The sequence below is a fragment of the Papaver somniferum genome, unplaced genomic scaffold (assembly GCF_003573695.1).
Source record: "Papaver somniferum cultivar HN1 unplaced genomic scaffold, ASM357369v1 unplaced-scaffold_83, whole genome shotgun sequence".
NCBI classification, from domain to species: Eukaryota; Viridiplantae; Streptophyta; class Magnoliopsida; order Ranunculales; family Papaveraceae; genus Papaver; species Papaver somniferum.
In genome coordinates, this window is record NW_020651304.1 from 3,656,583 (window position 1) to 3,673,649 (window position 17,067).

The window sequence follows — 17,067 nt, forward strand, 5'->3', positions numbered from 1 at the left end:
CGAGATTCTGATCCTACATCTTGCCTCTTTTTTCTTGAATATTTCTTGAAAAGCGATCTTTAAGAAAAAATTCACCTTGTTGTAGTTGTTGGAGGAACGAGCGAAAGAATATCGGACTTGAAAAGTACGTACTTGCCTCTATTTGACACATGGTGCTAAAGAATATCAGACTTAAGGTTTTGAATCCTAGCTTCCTTTTCACTGGTATTACCTTCAAAAACGGTTTCTAAGATATCCCAAGCTTCTTGCGACTTAGTGCAATTTGACACATGGTGCTAAAGATTTGGGGAAATGGCATGTATGATGGCATTCAAACCGTCGGAATTTTGCTTTGCAGCATTTATTTCGTCAGAGGTGTATTCACCAATAGACTTGGGAATGTTTACGTCTCAACATGCCACGACGGGAGCATTATATCCATTAACAACATATACCCATTATTGAAAATCACGTGCTTGAAGAAAAGCTCGCATAACAATTTTCCACCATAAGTAATCAGAGTCATCGAAGACTGGTGGTACGTTAATTGAGATAGCACCTCTTTCCATAGAGTCAGATCGCTACAAACACAGACTTGTAAGGTCTTAAACGTGTTTGCCTGCTCTGATACCAATTGAAATAGCGGGGGTACAACAACCACACCCAATATTTCGCTTAGCAATCTGTATGGACAAAATCCAATATACTTTCTAGAGAATCAACTAGACAGTCAGACTCAATCTAGATAAAAAGTATATCAAAGAGTTTATATCTCAATCTCTCGGTTTGATATATACTCAAGCAAATACAAATCTGCGAGTCTTTATCAAATACTAGAGAGATAACTTGGATGGTACCAAAGACCAATATCCAAGTGTCAATCAATTTAAATCAACAACCAAAAGGTCGGATATTCTAATTTATTGAGCAACGCACAACCTGTGATATTTCAATTATATAAACAAATATAATGCGTAAAAGAAATAACACAGACACCAGAATTTTGTTAACGAGGAAACCGCAAATGCAGAAAAACCCCAGGACCTAGTCCAGATTGAACACACACTGTATTAAGCTGCTACAGACACTAGCCTACTCCAAACTAACTTCGGTCTGGACTGTAGTTGAACCCCAATCAATCTCACACTGATCCAAGGTACAGTTATGCTCCTACTCCAATGATCCCAGCAGGATGCTACATACTTGATTCCCTTAGATGATCTCACCCACAACTAAGAGTTGCTACAACCCAAAGTCGAAGATTTTAATAAACAAATCTATATCACACAGGTAATAGATAAATCCGTCTCCCACGAATATACCTACGAGTTTTGTTCCGTCTTTTGATAACTCAAGGTGAACGAGAACCAATTGATAAACCAGACTTATATTCCCGAAGAACAGCCTAGTATTATCAATCACCTCACAAATATCTTAATCCACGCATCGAAAAAAGATATTATGGAATCACAAACGATGAGACGAAGTGTTTGTGATTACTTTTCTATCTTTCCTATCAGAGATATAAATCTCGAGCCAATTATTGCAATTGTACTCAAAACGATAGAAACGACAAGATTAGATCACGCAACTAGAAGAAAAGTAGTATCGGTCTGGCTTCACAATCCCAATGAAGTCTTTAAGTCGTTAACCTGGTTTAGAAGAAGAAACCAATGGTTAAAGGAGAACCGACTCTAGCTTATGCAACTAGTACACGTAAGGTGTCGGGATTAGGTTTCCCAGTTGCTAGAGTTCTCCCTTATATAGTCTTTCAAATCAGGGTTTGAAATTAATGTTAGCTTGGTAACAAAGCATTCAATATTCACCGTTAGATGAAAAACCTGATTAGATTCAAGCTAATATTTCTCAATCGTTGGATCGAAACCTTAGCTTGTTAAACACAAATGAAATGTCCAATTTTGGGTTTATGTAACTGTTCCCAAACATTAACATTTGTTGGTTCAACAATAGTTAACCAGATGGTTGGCCATATGATCACTTTCATATCCACCATATTCTTCTTCAACATAACTAGTCCAAATGACTCAAGTGAACTAGTTAGAGAGTTGTTTAATTGCTTAGATCTCATGTAACTACACAAGACACAATCGAAGCAAAAACGGTTTAATTCACTCGAATCGGTTCATGAACTTTATAGCCACGGTTTGCAAAAGCATTCCTTAGTTTATATAAACATGAGTTCAAGAACAACCTATTTTAGATATAACCTACTCAAGTTCGCGGACTGGGTTCGCATACTTAACCTCACGGAAGGAGTTCACAAACTCCAGTAGAAAATCTGGGCTCGAGAACTTCCGCCAGTTCGCGGACTGAGTTCGCGGACTTGGCTCACGCCACATTCGTTTCTCTTGATCAACAAAGTTCGCAAACTTTGGTTCAAGGAATAAGGACTTATACATATATGTGTTTCCACAACAATGCTTATATCCTTCCAATGGTTATGTAATCTAAACCTCATTTCAATCATTGAAACATTCTCAGAGGACGTTATATAGCCGTTATTCACAGACCATTTTTCGTCATAGCAATTTCCAAAGTGATTGTTACATAACATGACATTCGTCACTAGGTAAAGCTGAATTTGGCTAAAGCGAAAGCTTACCAACACATATTTCGAGAAATAGATAGGCGAGTTAAACTCGTCTCGAAATAGCAAATGTGTATAATAAAAGTCTATATATCAAAACGACTTTTGTCTCAAGAATAGGAGATAGAGTAAATAGACTTTTGAGTGACAGATAAGTTCAAGTCTCCACATACCTTTTAGTCGATAAAGTTCCACCAGTTCCTTGAGTAGTCCTTTGTCTTGTATGATGATTTCCATGGAGTCTTGAGCTCAACTACACTTTCTATCCTAGTCCGAGACCTTTAGCTATAATAGGCTAGAAATCAAGACTTATAGTTTTGATCACTAACATTGACAAACATGCTTGATATAGCAACGCATGCGAGTTCGACCGAGCAATGCTCTCACAACCTCCATCAGAGATTTTTCAAGCACTTGCCCCAACACTTTCTCCGACAGAAAATATTCCATCCAGAAGTCGTTTCAGCAGCAGCTTCAACGCCCCATCCAGAAGGCGTTTCAGCAGCAGCTTCAACATCCCATCTAGAAGCTGTTTCAGCAGCAGCTTCAACATCCCATCCGGAATTCGTTTCAACAACGACTCCAACATATGCTTCCGCCGCCTCCCCATATGCCTTGACAGTATCCTCAGCGGTCGCTCCGACTTCCCCAACAACAGTTTCGGCATCCACTTCAGAAACTGCTTCAGTCTCGCAAACCACAGCCTCTTGAGAATGCTCTGGTTCGTCCACCTCAGAATCGAGGATTACGATACCATTATGGACAGGGTAATTAAACTGGCTCTCATCTAGAAGTTTCTTGGGCTCAATCCTTCGCCGTTTCAATCGAGAGGCGAATCGTTCAGCCTTGGCACTGGGTTGTGGAGAAACTCCATCACGTTGAGATTTCCCGACGCGCTGAGATGCTTCATCATATATCCACTTTTTCTCCATGTCCATCGAAGCCATGAAAGCCTGAGCACGCATCCTCACGATGCGTAGATGGGTGAGAGACATGCCTCATATAATCCGGTCAGCTTCACGAAAAAAAGAGTTGATTTTATCTAATACCTCCTCGTGTGAAGAAAATCTGGGTTTGTCAACTTCAAAAAATTTCTCCGAAGAGTCAGAGATATGATCATCACCAGAAGATCCCATTATATGCTACAAAAAAAATACATTATGTATGTATCGGCAATCTACGTGATGAAGAAGACAAATGGAGAACTATGAGAGGAGACACGAGACGGTACCTGTGAGTAGGATGGACGCAATTCTATGAGGATCTATATAAAAGAAAGGATAATTGGCTCACCTGGACTACTGATAGAAAGAGGCTTGCCACTACAAAGATAAAGCCAGTGATACGAAAATAAAAGGGTGGACAACGCCTTTTATATACATTGTATTTTTTGAGTTTGAGTAGAAGAAGGTTTCCTCTTTCGGGTCATGCACAGAAGAAGGCAACCGGGCCCGCAAAGCCAGCCAGGCGCTCCCTGCCATTTCGTGACCTAGCCAAAGGAGCGCCATCTTCACCGCTCAAAGCAGCACAATCTCCGCGCGCTCCACCAGACAAGAAGCGTCACGACTCCAGCACTCTGTGATCAAAGCCGCGCTATCTCTACCCATTCTGCGATCTAGCCGGCTCCATCCTCATTGTTTGACTGAAGCCAGTTTCCACCATTCCACGGACTGAAGCCAGATTCTACCATTCTGCGGACTGAAGCCAGTTTCCATCATTTCATTAACTGAATCCAAGCGCCATCTCCATACGTTCCGTGACCTAGCCATCTAGCTCCATCCATCGATTCGCGGACCAAGTCGCAGCGCCATCTCTGCCGATCAGTATCTAGAATTCCAGCGCCAACGTCAGCGCCCTATGGCCAAGCCGTAATTATGCAGAGTCGCAAATACAAGGATTACGGATTCCTCATGCCTTCCGCCAAAGGTTAGTCGAATTTCCCTGGAAATATTTTCACGTCTTGCCCTTTCGGTTTTACTCTTGTTTTTCACCATCTCATGCTTACCACGCAACAATGCCACTGTTACGTGCTAAGCAGGAGGGCTAAAATTGTAAAAACCCTGCATTTAATAGGTCGTCACTCTGCAAAGAGACAAAGCCATGTAAAAGTGATGAGTGTTCAACCTCTTCACTGGCACACTTATTGAGAAACTCAATATTTTCTCATGAAATTTACCCAGATTGGTGCATGTAGCAACAATCACATATATTCTGTAAATTTTGGCACCTTGCCTATATTCACTTAATATAAGTTTCTTTGAATGCTTTCTGTGCTATGTTCCCCGGATGAACCCTTAATGTTGATATGGCATGACAATTTGTGTTCACTCGCAGCAGAGTAGTACGAACTTCCATATATCAAGGATAAGGTCTTTGCATAAGGTATTCAATCACAAAGCATGCTGCTCTCTGGCAATGAACTTAAAGAACTTTGTGTCAACACATAGAATTCAATCAATTACCCTGACTAATTTGCAAAAGTTAGGGTTTTGCGCCTTGCGCAGTATATCAGACTTTGCTTGTCGAAATTAAGCCTAGGAAAACTAGGTAATTAATCCTCCATGGATTAGTAGGTGCAAAATCTTACCCATAGTCAGAAAACAAGGAGCCTCATGATAGGAGCAGTAGTAAAGGGAGGTGTGGCCATGCCTTAAGCCAGCCAGCACCATTTGCCATTGGCCACGCCCCATCCTAAACCGGCCTTATTTCCCTCGATCAATCAGGCCGCCTTAAACTCGCCACACACACATAAGTTGTGTCTGGGCCCATACTTGTCGGCCCTATTTCTCATCGACCAATCAGGTCGCTCTAAAGCCGCCACACTCACACCAGAAGAGTAACCACACCCATGCTTGGCCGGCCCTCTTTTTTGACCAATCAGGTTGCTCTAAACTTGCCACAGTGTTAAAGGGGAAACTGCGCCATATGGTCACGAAGCCAATTGACTTTCCAAAAACCGCGCCGACATGCCGAACGTGCCATGTTGCGCCAATGAGATGAGCGGCATGCTAACATGCCACTTTGTGGCAGCATGCCAAAACATGCCGCAAGTCGTGTGAGACCCATGAAGTCCTAGGAATGGCGTCATTCATAGCCACCCACGGAAATCCTTACTCCTGTGGTCGTTTCCACATCATGACCTTGCTATAGTTCCTTTGGCACAGCTATGGCACCGTTTGCACATAAGTGTCGCCATGCCGCGTCCGCATGCCACACACACTAATTAGGGTTTCGGCATGCCAAACTCTAATTTAGGCAAAGTTGCTACGCCAACCAAGCCAAGTAACATTCCCAAGAGCATTGGGATTGATGTGGCAACAAGGACAATGTTGCCACGCCACATTTCGGGTCTAACACCAATGTGCCAAAAACTAGCGGACATGGGTACGCCAGGCGCTACTTGCATCATCCTGCCACCGGCATGCGCCAACTATGTCAGCCACACCAGGCACGTGCTAATTAAGGTTTCGATACGCCAAACCCTAGCTTAGCTAAAGTCGCCATGCCAACTAGGTTAAGTGATTCTCCTAAGGACTTAAGTTTAACTTAGCAACAGGTCCAATGTTGCCAGAGCCATATTTGGGTCTAACACCAATATGCCAAAACAGCTGCCACGACTACGTCACTGGCATGCCGCTATGCCATGGCTACGCCAGACGCCACTATGCCAATGGCGCCACTTTGCTATACAACAAGATATGGCCATAATCAATGGCCATCCTTTCTCATGAGATACAATCTCATCCATCCAAATTCGCCACTGAACTGGCAGACTTGTGGCAAGTTTTAGGGGACCAGCCGCTTAAATCTCGTGGCCATGGCTATGCCAGGCGCCACTTATACCACCGTGCCACTGGCATGCACGAGCTATACCAGTCATGTCGCAGTGTCACTGGCATACACCAAAAACGCCATTGTGCCGTTACCAGGCGCCAACAAAAGGTAGCCATAATCAACGGCTGCCCTTCCTCATGAGATGAAATCTCAGCCATCCAAGTTCGCCACTGAACTGACTTGTGGCAAGTTTTAGGTGACCAGCTAAGACGTGCCTAATAGCATCACATGCTATTTTCCTGCGGCAAGACTCTTGACTTTCACTTTCCGCGCGTAGAAACCTGCTACACGTTTTTCACGAAAGCACTCGAGACATCAAAACATGTCACAAACTGGGGGATACTCATCAGGGTATTGGTCTGGAGGTTTACAACGTGCGGCGTGCAATACGCCCGTTATAAGAAAGTGTCATGAAGCGGGATAATTAGTGGCGTCAAGAAGTAACGGGTGTAAACGGATCCACTTCCTTCATCATGGAAGCATGGGTTTCTGACGGTTATACGTTACTCCACTCTTCCATCAACCAATCGTTCCCACTTCCTACGAGACCAGGGTACGTTTAAATATGACTCGTATAAATAGGCTTCAACTATTTTCCACCAAAACAACAAGTTTTTGGTCGGCAACAACATAATATCCAGAAATCACCAAGAACTGATAGCTTCTCACTCTGCAAGCCAGTTCCACTTTCTGATACAAGTCATAAAATAAGCCACATCTTCATAATTAACCATTCTGGTCTCAACACTCTCTTCGCTTCCCTCCCTAATACCAACCCTTCTCCTTCACTTTGTGCCGAAGCAAGCCTGGAACGACAATTTCTTGGTTTAGGCCAGGATTGTACAGATTGATCTCTCGAATCAAAAGTATTCCCGTGCAGTGCATTGTTTAGGGTTTAGGTTCATTTCTTATCCACACACCCAAATTTACCAAAACCAGCAGAAATAGTTTTCACCCACAAACATGTAGTAATGATCTCAATCTCTTATTTTATTTGAAAATGAAAATCTAGCTTGATGCATTTGCTAAGTTCTCGTGGTATGGGCGTCGTTATATGATGGATGTATGTTAAACTATTGCACTCAACCAATCTAGCTAGTCAAAATTGCATCTAAGTTCAAAACTGCTTGCTTTGAATATTGTAAGTACTCAACTACCGTGGGAATGATTATCAGAATCCTGCCTGACTACTTTTAAATGCCTTAGAATACACTACAAAACACGTGGCTTCTAGGGACGGCCATTTTTTCAAAACCATCCCTAGAGATGGTTATTTGGGATGTTCATGGTCTGACCGTCCTTATAGGTCACGTGATAATTAATTTAAGGCTATTTTTAGGCCGTCCCTAAAAGAAAGTATGACAAAAAAGTATTAGTGACGGTAGAATAGGGGACGGACACAAAACCGCCACAAATGCTTCTTGGGACGGTTTTAGGGCTTCTTGGGACGCTTTTTGGCCGTCCCAAGATGCCTTCTATTTTGTAGTGATAGCATCCTCAAGTGATGTTGTTAGTCTTCATTTTTGTATATTTAGGCTTGGATATTCATTTCTAAGTCCCAATTCTGTCCAACTCTTAAGTCCTCTCTCTTGAAGCTTAGATGTTAGTATAAAATGATCAAGTTTTCCTATGTGCTAGATATATGTTAAAGTTTGTGATGAATGGTGCACACATTTAACAACTTGCAACTATAACTGTTTATGCGAGAGCCCTTTTATGGGTACTGAAAAATAGTATCATTTTTACCAAAATATAAGCATTAATGCTCTGTCTTCTGTATGCATATTTTCGTATTTCTCTTTGTGAATCTTCTTGGAATTTCAGAGAAAGGGAATAATTGTCTCTGATTGTGTGCATTTACAGTCGTTGGCTTTTTACAAAATTCGTTTTTGCCGTTGATCGGAGGTGCATCTGTTTGGACTTGGGGTGCAATAATGATCAGCTGATTTTGTGTATGTCGTATTATTCTTTGAGCTGATATCCTATGATAATTATAGTGAGTTTGGTTCAAGTTTTTGGAAGCCCAGGAATACAATTACAAGGTAATCCAATTTCAGGAATTGGATTCCTAAGAATGAGATTCTTGATTCAAATATTATTGTTTGGTTGACATAATCCAATTACAGGGTAATCAATAAATCCCAAATCACTTTAGTACCCTTCCTCCCCTTTAAAACTTTGAGAGCTAAGAACAAACCAATTCTAAAAGTTTGAATTTAAAATTTCTAAACCAAAATACTGTTTCTAGTAGTTCAAAAAATTCAAAAAATTCTAAACAAACAAGTTGTAATACTAAAACAGCAAGGACTGAAAAGTATTGTTTCTAGTAGTTCCTCCTAACATCACTCACAAACATAAACTACATTACTTAAGAATCTTGTTCTTCACATAGTTGGATCGTTTTTCTTCCCCCATGCCGAAGAAAACCTTTGTTTTTGTAGATGAATCGAGAATAATAGATGCGGCATCTATCACCTCATCTTCAGTGAGCCCATCTATCTTATTCAACTCCTCAAACAAGTGTTTATTGACATCGGCTTCTTGAGCAAGGGACACACGAACCGCTTCAAAGTGATCAAGTGTACCCGTCACAAATTTTCTAAACGAATTAGCCATCAAACTAAGGCCATTTGAATCTCCACTTGATTCACCGGATACAATGTCAAAGGATGATGAACGTACCCTTTTCCTTCTACCTTTACCACTATTTGACTCGGACTGATTACTTTGTTGTTGATCATTTTCTTCTTCCTTTTCTTTTTCGCCTTCTTTCTCGATCTCTTCTAGTTCTTCAGCAAGTGAAGCAGCCCCTTTACCATTTGCCCTATCTTCAGCAAATATCTCAACTAATGCATCTAAATGAGGGAATGCTTTCCCATACAGTCCCTTTGCATTTGTATGAGACTGCAAGAACAAAAGCAACAAACAGAAACTTGTTACCAGACTAGGTGATTACCATTTATACATGATTGTAATTACCATTGCATAACAACACAGATTACATTTATACAGGACTTGTGCTACTTATACATGACCTAACAGTTGAAAATGTTATCAGGTGTAACGATGATATATTGCTTGCGCTTGTGGTTAGACTACTGAAAAACATCTCTGAAATAGAAACTAACTGCTCAAGGTGTACCACAAATCCACAAATCCATATATTATCCACAATCAATATGCGCCCTGAAGAAGACAAAGATAACGGCACACAGCCACAAAAAGATCGCCAAATTTTCATTTAAATGATATGCCAAGTGATTTATACCGACTATTCTCGCCCTGTTATTTTTATGACGACAATTGTCACGTCGTTCGTATTTGTTTTGATACTTGTTGCGCTGATCACTACAATCTGTCCATGAAATGTCTGTATGTACTAACTGCTCAAGGACGAACAACTAACTGCTCAAGGTGTACCACAAATCCAACACGTTATTGTTGAGATGTCACGTAAGTTACCTAAAATCAACTCCAACTATATCAAGGACAGGTACTGACGAGGACGAACAACTAACTGCTCAAGGTGTACCACAAATCCAACACGTTATTGTTGAGATGTCACGTAAGTTACCTAAAACATTGATACTAAGATTCTATATCTGAGTGTCTGTTTCGATATATACACATTCATATGTAATTGGCCATGACAAAATATTTAAATATAAATTATGTAAACTAGTGAACATAAAGGTGAGGAGAAAGAAATTATACGGTCTGCAGTGATAGAAGCCTATGACCACATTACTAACATGCCGCTTTAGTTATTATGGATTAGATGTTATGAAACAGGGAAGAAAACAGCCTCTGACATATAGTTTACCATGAATGAATAACTCAGTAGTTTCGAAAATACCTTAGCCCAGTCATCAAATAAACTTTTTTCGCACACAAGCTTGTTGTTGATGTAATCAAATTCAAACCCACTGCCAATAGTTACCATTTCATTGATGGCCATCGCATGTTTCTTCAAAGTCTTGATTCTAGAATCGATGTTGGTAGTAGTTAACCCACAAGTTGGTAGTTTCTCAGTTAGTTTCTGCTCAATAAATTTCAAGTAGCCCGATTTAAATCCGGTATCACTTTTCCACTTGCCATCGAGCGTAAGTTCCGTCAATATATCAACCAATACGTTATCTTCAGCTTCTACCCAACTCCGATGAGGTGCCATTACTTTCCTGTTTACAAGCATTCACACAAAATAATTATAACTTCACCAATCCATGAAGAGTGAACATTACTATAATCAAGATACGGTATGCAACTTTAAGTGACCCAAAATTGAATAGCTTATAAGTCCACACATAACCAAGTCTACAACAATTTAGAGAAATCAAATTCTAATGTGTAAAGAAGAAAAAATCTATGAGCAGAACATTCATCAAATAAAAGATCACGAGCACCAAAAAATAAACCCTAGATTTTCCAAATTTCTAAACCAAATAACAAGATCTAAGGGAAAAAATTTAACAGCTAAAGCCTCAAAAAACAAAATACAAACTGTACCTTGCAATCATATAGACAAATTTAACAAATTACTTCAATCCACGGTAAATGTATATAGAAGGACGTACACCTCTTGTTTTCATGTCTCCAAAGAGTCTCAGTGCTTCCTCAGATATGTGGCCAAGAACAAGAGACATACTCTTCTATAATGTATTTCAAGACCCTTCCCAGATATGTGGCCAAGATTCACAGTTAGAAGTAACATAGTCATAGTCCTAGATGATACATGCCATAAATAATCAACAACCAAATAAATCCAGGGCAGATACAATATCAATAATAAGTGACTAAATCGTCCATATAATCCCACTTTTCTCTATCAACGAAGAGGTTCAGTAAAAAAGAAGAGCAGTTCCAAGAGCTTCTCCAAATCTGAAATCTACTATCAATGTTAGAATTACTCGTTGGATAGACGATGAAGTGAAGTAGGTGTGTTTTCTGGAGCTATCAATAAAAACAGGTGTTATTGAGCTATCAAAGGTGAGAGGTTTAATGGATTTCGTTAGTAGAGGACGGCAATTGATAGTATATATTAGGAGAAGAATTAAGCAACAAAATTAACAACCAACTAAACTGAAATCATCAAAAAATCAGAAGAACTAATCAAAAAAATCAAAGAGAGGTGAGGAATTACCTAACCCAAAATCAGAGATGGATTTTGCGCCCTCGAAATCAGAGATGGATTTGTTTTAGAATATGATACGGTTTCTTGTCGAAGTAAAAGAATAATCAACGATTAACGGTCTCAATCCTTCTCGATCTCCATTGATTTTTCTCTGGGTTTTTTTTTCTTCTCCTTCAGCCCGTCGCTCGAGTTTGGAAATGGAGAAATGTGAAAACGGGATTTTGTTTTGTTACGAGGACAGTCTCGTAATTTCCTTTCCTACGCGTTTTTTTTCCCGGAATTGGACTGCATTCTATTGGAATAGGGATGCAATGGAAAAGAAGGCTTTGGGGGGAATTGGATTACCCAGGAATCCAATTACCAAACTATATGGACTGTTTGGTTTGGGGTAATTGGATGGATTCCCTAGGAATCCAATTCTTGGACGTCCAAAAACTTGAACCAAACGCACTATTAATAATATGAAATATGAACATTCCGCAAACCGTACCGATCAATTAAGTACAATACTCGGTATTAATATTTTATTTTTTGTTTGTTTGAGCCCGTCAATCATGCTTCCTATGAGATAATCTATTAGTTGAGATCAATTTAGATAAGACTAGTTGATAATGCATTTGAGTTCTCCAATTAGTGTTTGTGCACAATTATGATCTTCCACAAAATGGACTAATGGAGAAATTGAGCCACATTTATTGTTTTACTAGTTTTGGTTAGTATCGTTGTGTATAGCTAGACACCCTTATATACTCTTATATATATTAGACAAATGACAGATCCTTTAACTTCAAAGTTAAAGCTTATGGTTAGACACCTTATATATATTAGACAAATGACAGTTCCTTTAACTTCAAAATTAAAGCTTAGGGACGACCCCCTATTTATGCTCTGGTGTTTCTTTTAAGTGTTTAATTTATTGATTGCTACTAAAATAGACAATTTCCATTTTCTACATATTTAAGTGTCGTGTCGGAAGTAGCTCATTTGTGTTATTCGTGTAGTTTAACGGTCGGGTGAGAATGATTCACCAATTATTATTTTTTTTGATCGGTGAAGAAGTATATTGATCAAAAAAGGAGAGGGTACAAAAAGGCTTGTACCACCCTCTAAGGTTACAGAGAATACAGAAAAACAAAGAACAACAAAGAAAGTAAGTACTACTTCCTAGTGAAGAGATTCAAAATACAAATTAGGCCAGTTCAACATAGCATCTCTATATGTTGGATTCTCTAAATTCTTAAACACCAAGCACCAAGTAAAAAGAGTGTATTTGATTTTATTCTGCAGCCCAACTTCATTACACTCCTTATCTACCATGGTTCTTGAATTTCTTTCCAACCAAATGCACCAAATGATAGCTACTGAAATCATACTCCATATTTGTGACTCTTGAGAAGAAATGAGGGGAAAATTCCAAGAGTAAATCATAGTGAATAAGTCATCAGGCATAACAAATTCCTAGTTCGGCTTCTTCTGGAAATGAGACCAAATTTTCCTTGCAAACTGACAATGAAGAAAGAGATGATTGATTGTTTCAATTTCATCACAAAAGCTGCAGGTTTGAGATACAGTCATACCTCTTCTTGTGAGCATGTTCTTTGTTGGAAGACTGTTATGAGCCAAAGTCCAAATAAAAAACCAATTTTAGGAGGTACTTTTTTTCTCCGGATATAGTTAAATAAATACCTCTGATTTTGGTCTTCAACTTCATGATTGAGCTTGTCATACGCAGTTCTGACTGAAAAATCTCCCTTGCTGTTTGGAGTCCATTTAATTTCATTTGCAGCATCTTTGTTGAAAATGAAACTTCCAAGATTTCTCTGAATATTTTCAAACTCTGTTCTAGTTGTTGCATTCATTCTTCTTGGCACTGCCAGATTACAATTGTTAGATTCTTCTATAAACATCTCAGCTAAAGTTTTGTCTTTGTGCCTGGAGACTGCAAAAAGATTAGGGAATTTTTCTTGCAAGGAAGTATCAAGCAACCAAACATCTTTCCAAAAGTTGACATTGTTACAGGAATGAACTTTAAAGTGAATATTCCTTTTGAAAGACTCTTCACACTTCATAATGCCCTTCCACAGAGATCTACCATAAGAATTCTTGGGAATTTTAGAGAACCATCCATTCTACTCAGAACCATACTTTTCTTATATAATTTCTCTCCAAAGAGCTTCTTTTTCATTTGCATATCTTCATAGACACTTTGTCAGTAGAGCCTTATTCATCTTCAACAGGCATTTAATACCCAAGCCTCCATCTCTTCTCTTCTTATATAAAGTTTCCCATTTAACAAGATTAAGCTTTCTCTTATTTTTGTTATCATTCCACATAAACTTTCTCATAATACTTTCAAGTCTTTTTGCAACGGATACATGCATAAAAAATAAGGACATATAGTAAACAGGTAGGCTAGCAAGAACACTCTTGATTAAAGTGATTTTACTTGCTCTACTCAACAAAGCTTTCTGCAAACCTGCTAATCTTTTTAAGAATTTTTTCAATCACCAGATCCCATTTTTCCACTCCACCACCAAGAGGTAAACCAAGATAAGTAGTTGGAAGAGCACCAATGTAACAGCCTAAAACCTCAGAGAATTGAGTCATATCACCAGAATAGCCAACTCCAAAAACTTGACTTTTTGCAAAATTAATTTTTAGCCCTGTGAGTTGCTCAAAAGAAAGAAGAAGCAACATGAGATTCTTGATTTGATCAATGTCAGCATCCAAGAAGATTAAAGTGTCATCTGCAAACTGCAAATGACTTATGAAAGTACCATCTTTTACAGCCTGAAACCCAGAAATGAGACCTTGTTGTTGAGCATTTTTGAGCATGAAGGAGAGAGCTTCACCAACAAGAAGAAAAAGAAAAGGGGATAAGGGGTCCCCTTCTCTAATTCCTTTCTTGGACTTGAAATAACCTGTGGCAGAGCCATTGATCAATATAGAAAATCTCACATATTCTAGAAAGTATTTTATCCAACTTCTCCATTTGACACCAAAATTTATGAGACCCAGAATTTCTTCAATGAAGTCCCATCTAACATGGTCAAAAGCTTTTTCAAAATCTACCTTTACAAGAATACCTGCCTTCCCACTTATGATTCTTGAGTCTATAAGTTCATTTGCAACAAGAACTCCATCTAAAATTTGCCTTTTATTGATAAAAGCAGTTTGCTGAGAAGAAATAATTCCTGGCAATGTAGCTTTAAATCTGTCCGCAAGAACCTTATAAACTATTATATAGACACCATGAATCAAACTGATGGGTCTTAAATCCTTAATCTCTTCAATAGTTTCTTTTTTGGGAATTAGAGCTATAAAAGTGTTTTTTAGTCTCCAATCCAAAAAGCTCCTGTCTTGAAGTTCTTTGAAAACCATCATGATATCCTCCTTCAAAATCTCCCAGCAATGCACATAAAAGCTGATTGGGAATCCATCTGGTCCCGGGGCCTTGTTTTGACCTAACCTCTTCATAGCTTCCAAGCATTCTTCTTCAAAAATCTCAGTTTTGATCCAACTCTTTTGCTCTTCAGAAATGTTGTTGAAATGAATATTTTCCATAGTGATTGTTCTGTTTGATTTTTGTTGTAAAATGATTTGAAAATTAGCCACAATACCATCTTTGAGCTGTAATTCAATTGTAGTCATTTCCCCATTTACTTTGATTGCTCCAATATAGCTTCTTATTCTTCTATCTGTGGCTAACCTGTGAAAGTATTTAGTGTCGTCATCTTGCATCTTCATGTTTTTTTTTGATAATTCAAAAAATTGCATCTTCATGTGATCCACTCTAGCTCTAGGACTCCATTTCTCAGCTTTAAGAATTGTTATCTTGCAATATTCCTGTCTTGCATTCAACCTAGTCTCCCACTGTTCTTCAGAAAGTACATTGTGTAAGTTCTCCTCTGCATCTAAAGTGACAAAAATATCCTCTAGCTCCTCCATTCTTCTTTCCAAGTCACCAAATTCTTGCTTGCTCCAGATTCTTAATAGTTGCTTCAAAAGTTGTAATTTCTTGCAAATTGTAAAGCCAGCACTTCGTGTAACAGACAAAGAATGCCAAGAAGAAGTAATAAATGAAATTAAATCAGAATGAGTGAACCAGAAATACTCACATCTAAATGGACCTGGACCAGTCTTCACACCATCACATAAAAGAGCAATGTGGTTGTGATCAGAACATGGTCTTGGAAGGGCTTGCTGCATTACTCTTAGAAAATATTGCTCCCAGACTGCTGATATCAAGAATCTATCCAATCTACTTCTAATGTTGATTTGATTATTGGTCCATGAAAAAGTGGGGGTGCAACAACCACCCCCAATATTTCGCTTAGCAATCTGTATGGACAAACTCCAATATACTTTCTAGAGAATCAACTAGACAGTCAGACTCAATCTAGATAAAAAGTATATCAAAGAGTTTATATCTCGATCTCTCGATTTGATATATACTCAAGCAAGTAGAAATCTGTGAGTCTTTATCAAATACTAGAGAGATAACTTGAATGGTACCAAAGACCAATATTCTAATTGATTGAACAACGCACAACCTGTGATATTTCAATTATATAACAAAATATAATGCGGAAAAGAAATAACACAGACACCAGAATTTTGTTAACGAGGAAACCGTAAATGCAGAAAAACCTCGGGACCTAGTCCAAATTGAACACACACTGTATTAAGCCGCTACAGACACTAGCCTACTCCAAATTAACTTCGGTCTGGAATGTAGTTGAACCCCAATCAATCTCACACTGACCCAAGGTACGGTTATGCTCCTACGTCTCTGATCCTAGCAGGATGCTACTACTTGATTTCCTTAGATGATCTCACCCACAACTAAGAGTTGCTACGACCCAAAGTCGAAGACTTTTAATAAATAAATCTGTACCACACAGAAAATTCTACGATCAGAGATAAATCCGTCTCCCATGAATATACCTACGAGTTTTGTTCCGTCTTTTGATAAATCAAGGTGAACAGGAACCAATTGATAAACCTGACTTATATTCCCGAAGAACTACTAGTATTATCAATCACCTCACAATAATCTTAATCGACGCAGCGAAAAAGATATTGCGAAATCACAAACGATGAGACGAAATGTTTGTGATTTCTTTTATATCTTGCCTATCGGAGATATCAATCTCAAGCCAATTATTACAATTGTACTCGTACGATAGAAACAGCAAGATCAGAGCACACAACTACAAGAAAGTAGTATCGATCTGGCTTCACAATCCCAATGAAGTCTTTAAGTCGTTAACCTGGTTTAGAAGAAGAACCCAAAGGTTAAAGGAGAATCGACTCTAGCTTAGCACAATTAGTATCACACAGAAGGTGTGGGGATTAGGTTTCCCAGTTGCTAGAGTTCTCCCTTATATAGTCTTTCAAATCAGGGTTTCAATCAATGTTAGCTTGGTAACAAAGCATTCAATATTCACCGTTAGATGAAAACATGATTAGTATCTTTCAACTGTTAGATCCAAACTAGCTTGTTACACACAAA